This window comes from Onychostoma macrolepis, chromosome 21, assembly GCF_012432095.1.
Source record: "Onychostoma macrolepis isolate SWU-2019 chromosome 21, ASM1243209v1, whole genome shotgun sequence".
Classification (NCBI taxonomy): Eukaryota; Metazoa; Chordata; class Actinopteri; order Cypriniformes; family Cyprinidae; genus Onychostoma; species Onychostoma macrolepis.
In genome coordinates this window covers 23,864,815-23,870,241 of record NC_081175.1, presented here as the reverse complement: position 1 = coordinate 23,870,241, position 5,427 = coordinate 23,864,815, and the positions used below count along the sequence as shown (strand labels likewise).

The 5,427-nt window shown below is 38.3% G+C and overlaps 1 long non-coding RNA gene across 2 annotated transcripts; it reads left to right on the top strand.

Moving 5' to 3' along the window:
• The first annotated feature begins 329 nt into the window (after positions 1-329).
• LOC131529065 (uncharacterized) lies at positions 330-4,752 on the top strand. Of its 2 annotated transcripts, none has more exons than XR_009267994.1 (3): positions 330-459; positions 3,656-3,718; positions 4,347-4,752. It is a non-coding gene; the product is annotated as an uncharacterized LOC131529065 (long non-coding RNA). The 2 variants fall into 2 exon arrangements; XR_009267993.1 differs by lacking the exon at positions 330-459 and adding an exon at positions 1,011-3,398.
• The last annotated feature ends 675 nt before the right edge of the window (positions 4,753-5,427 follow it).

Below are 5,427 nucleotides of genomic sequence, written 5' to 3'. Positions count from 1 at the left end.
TCAGGACATTTTATTTGACTTTTGTACTATTTATGTAAATGCGTAACTTTGATGTGTTTTTGGCCATGTTGGCCAATCAGAAGCCTGACAAAGTTTCCAGTAGGCGGAGATAACAGCGCAGGCTCCGACGTCACAAGCCAAAAACTCCGGTTTAGCTGTCTACATGATAACACTGCAGCCGGAGTTTTTTTAAATCTTCTCCCTGGCAGGAGTTTTCAAAATGTTCGGTTTCAGTGACCTGCTGCAGCGTTTGTGTGAGGACGAACGGAACAAACCGCATAGAAAAAGCTGCTGTTTTGAAAATAACCGCGTTCGTGTGGACGGCCAATGAGCGCGCGCGTTGAGCATTCAAATCACATTTAAACTGTAGCGGAGGAGATTACCATGGTAACAGGGCGTCAACTCACTCAGCTGACAAGTAGCGAGAAGCTGTCTCTCTGCTCTTTTCACTGCTTTCCGGTAAGTTTAGTCCCTAAAGTTACACAAATAATACATACAACTGTTCCTGACACTTTCTTACATGTTACTGACACGTTTCTGTTGAATCTTTACTTTACAGGAGTGGTATAGTGTCTTCAAAAAGACCGTTAGCATCACAACCGTTAACTATAGAGGCTAACAATTAGAGGGAAGCTAACTTATACATTTAAGCTCTTATTAATGAACGTTTGAGCTTTTAATCACCTTTTATGTGTAGATGAGCGGCTTTGATAGTTTTGTAAATGTTTTGCTGATAATTTGTCAATAGATAAATGGAAGTCACTACCCAGATAGCAAATAGTAATTGAAACGATGTTAAATCAACATCCCACTGTCAACGATAAAATCATTGAATCAACGTCGAACTCTGATGTTGATTCTTCATCATGTTGCACCCTCTATTATCATTGAAACAACGTTTAAATCGTACCTAGAGATCAACAGAATTTCAATGGTATTTCGATTACAATGGATATTGAAACAATGTTGAAATCCCAGCATATCAACAAAACTTCAATGGTGTTTTAGTATACCACAGCTAGGTTTAATCTGAAGGTCTGTAATTTTAATATAATATTAAAAACATTATTATTAGGCTATAATCCTGCTTTATCGACAGCCAGGATGGGCTAGCAAAATATAGAAAATAGAAATACCTTTAGGCTATAACCTAGACTAGCACAAATGACACCCCACGCATTCTTTAAAAATTAAACAATCATTTTTATTGTATTATTTCTTTTTTCTTTTTCTTTTAAAGTGCTAACTCTTGCTGCGTCTGTCTGCTGCAGCCACTTCAGATGAGGCTTATTATACTAAAGACTTGCTTACTTGAAAAACGATGTGGATTAATGATCTGAAAAAAAGGACAAAAAGTAAATCACAGTGTCAGTAAACAGCAATTCAGAATCATCCACTGAAAGGTTTTTCTAAAGACTGAACAATTTTTATTCATGAATAATGGACTCCGTTCACTATATTTAAGTACAAGATACCTATATCACGTCACATCACGTAATTTTCTGTCACATGTGCTATAATGTCTGAATGGAACATATATCCACCTGCCACGCAAAGATTTTACCCCCTCTCTTATCTTGCCATCTCATAGTTAGGTAAATCATTTTATATTTCTGGGTAGAAACGCATTTTTGTTGAGGCTGTATAAGACGGACTACATTCAAAGCACTTTTCAAAACTGCCCAATATGTTCATGGATGTATTCGAATTAAAGGGAGGCAAAGGATTAGCTTGCAGTGACATCTTTCATAAGGACAATTTATGAGGCCAAGTGACTCTAAAAAAAAAAATCATGTTTATTATTTTATTAAATCAGAACTAATTGTTAACTCAACAAATTAAATATAAATAACTGGATACTTATAACTAATTAAATAGTAAATGTATTGATTAGAGTTACCATAGACAAAAGATTTTTCTGGTTGGCTAAATTGCACATTAATTTCTGCTTAAATACTGGGTGCATGGAGGAATATGCATAAATCTCACCGCAAAAACAGGCTAATAAATTAACGAGGCATTTTAATTGTTTCTAAATGAAGTATGTGGGGCTAAGACGCCAGGCCTGGTTGTCAGGCGCTGTATAACAGCGCTTCCCCGCGCTCAGAAAAGGTGCAGAAGATCATCAAAAATCGTGATATCGCATAAGCAGTATGAAACGACTGTTATCATTTCTGAAAACAAACACAATGGAGTTACAAAACTGTATTGCACATCGCAGCCCTGCTCGAGGATTATTCATATTTTGGATTTGTAGGCTACGAGATGGTCTAATCGGCATTTCCAGTTAACATTACAACTCGAGACAGTTCTGCATTGAATAAAGTAAAGGTAAACCATGTCTTTTGTGTAATTCTGGCCCGCCGCTGCTGTGGGTAGAGCACTATGCTAGCGTTGGTTCCGCCGGTGTTCTCCGGCGGTCAGAAGAAATAGCGGTGCTGTGTTAATAGATTTCACGACACTAGCAATGGGTACAGACATGTATTTTGAGCTAGCTGTCACAAAAATAGACTGGACCAATGAGGTTTTGCTAACTTTATAACCTAAAAGAGATCAAGTACTTTTGGCAGATTTTGACACATTGGTAGGCTAAAACAAAAATCTATTTCAGTGACTGCAGCACTGCGTCGGTTACTACATTAACCATCATGTTAACGATCAACCTAACAGTATTTGATTTGGTACAATTCATTCATATCGAACATTAAGCATGCTTACCTGTACGCTTGTGCCAAGGTCCAGAAATGATCTGTGTCCGGTGCAGTACGTTGGTGTTGATCTCCCGGTCAACCAAAAATTGATGGATTTTCAATCATATTTCCCAGTCAACTATATATCGATGCATTTTCAATCATATTTCCCGGTCAACTATATGCCGATGACTCTTCAACAACAGCGTCGTTTCCCGGTCAACTATAAATCAATGACTTTTCAACACATTCAGCGATCGCCCGGTAAACCAAATATCAATGCTTAATCAATCATAAAGATAACTATAGATCAATGTTGTTCCAATATTGTTGCCATCAACATTAATAACATCAGGTTTTCATCGATATGGTAATGGTGATTCAACATTTATTTTGCATTGAAATTTCAACATCAACCATAATGATGATTCAGATGGAAAAACAATGTTTATTCAATGTTGGCTTGCTGTCTGGGTATAAGCTAATTAATTTAACCTAAAAGTCTGCACTGTGGGGTCAATCGGTGACGTCACTTACATGAATGAACTAATGGGCTGAAACTAATTCAAACACGATTTGAACTTTGATTGCAAACAAATATTGATAAATTGTACTATGATTTCAGGAGCGTCAGAATAAAATACCTAAAACGGGAAGTTACAAAAAAATTTGTAATGTGAGCTGCTGACAGAGATACAGGAAACACAGGTGATCTGAGAAATCTTATTAAATAACTTTATATGAATTTTTCACAGTATATTTCAACTATATCAGCATGCATCTGTAAAACCTAAAAATATGAATTCTGGTATCTTAAGATGTTTTGTATATTATTGTTATTATTATTATTGCATTTCACCTCTGCTGTAGTGTGTTTATTTCTAATAATCCTGACATTGAATACTACATTTGTTGGCTATGTGACATATTATTTCTATTCTTCCATGCTGATGGCTGTGCTGCAGAGCTGGAGCGGAGCAGATCTCCTGTCGAAGAACATCTCCAAAGCACCATGAACCATCTGACTAGTAAGTAAAACCTCAAACATTCAAAAGTTTGTCGAATATTCAAAAAAATATATCAAATAAATATCAAATATTTCCCAGACAGCAAGCAGTGTCGGCCCAGATCCGGCCCACATCTGGCCCGCATGGATTTCACGCGGGCCAGATGTGGGCGGATCTGGGCCGACACTATGTTGCTGTCTGGGTTCCTGTATGTCCTACAAGGCCATCTTGTTTAACTCTGCTCTGAGGACACTTCATACACAACAACCTACAGAGGGGTCAATTATAATAAAAAAAAAAAGACACAGATGATAATAAAAAAGTTTTTTGAAATTAAAATTTATAACGGTAAGACAGAACCAGTACTGTGAACGCACCTCACTTCAAACTGTAATGGTCTGTATATTATTTTCTAAACTTTAAATGTAGTGACATTTTTGTTCAAGCAGACTTTGTTGCTCGTGGAAACCTCACGCGAGCCTGAAAGACACTTAAAACTTAAAATATTATTTGCACTCTTGAATACTGTTCACCAAATACTAAATTTCAGTCCAGCAGAATTTTCTGCACACTTCACCACCGAGGCCAAAAATGAGCATTGTGAATGTAAGAGCCTCACACTACATTGTTTGTTTGAATTGTATTTCAGGGCAGTTCGTGAAGACGGATAACCTGGACAGAAGTCGGTTCCAGATCCAGCCTCCACACCAGACTTCTCACTCACAAGGATTGCTGTCTACTAGATATTATGTGTACTCTTCAGACTTAGGTTCATGCAGATGTTATTCAGGGACATGAACACTTGAATACTGCAAAAATAGAGAAACTACCTTATTTAAGAATTTTGCGTTAATTGCGTGAACATTAAACAAATATATATTTATTTTACTGTTTTTTGTTTTTTATTCCAAAGCACCTAAAAGCCAATTCACACTGCCATACTCCAACATGGTGAACACACTGACCAAGCAAAACAAATAAGCATGTTTTTATAGTTTTTGTGAAAGTGTGAACTGACAATGCTGTATGTTAGGTGTGAGATTCATTCAACTTGGTTTGCTGATTAAACATGATTAAATATTTGTTCAGAATATTGTTGTTGTTGTGACTATTCATCTGGGAGGGGTGTGTATCAAGTGGCTTGGTTATGGTTTTGTTGAGGCTGACATGTGGAACCCATCTGATCCAGCATATAGGACCAGAACAGGGCCAGCTATGATCATACAGGACCTCAGATCCCACATAGCAATTTTTCTCTGGCCCAGCTCCGGCCCACACAATCAGCTTTTGCTTGGCCCACATACCGCAATGACTTACGGTCCTAGTGTGTACCAAGTCTGGATTCCAGACAAGGGCCAAACATAGGCCAGAACTATGTAATTACCCTTAATGGGTAATTAACTTGGCTGAGACTTGGGCCAGTTATGGCCCTTATCTGGAATCCAGACCTGGTACACACTAGGATCTGGGCCAACACTATGTTGCTGTCTGGGCCAGAATAGGGCCAGCTATGGTCATACAGGTATGGTCCCACATAGCAATTTTTCTCTGGCCCAGCTCCGGCCCACATAGCAATTTTTCTCTGGCCCAGCTCTGGCCCACACAATCAGCTTTTGCTTGGCCCACATACCGCAATGACTTACGGTCCTAGTGTGTACCAAGTACCAGGTAATTAACTTGGCTGAGACTTGGGCCAGTTCTGGCCCATGTGTGGCCCTTGTCTGGAATCC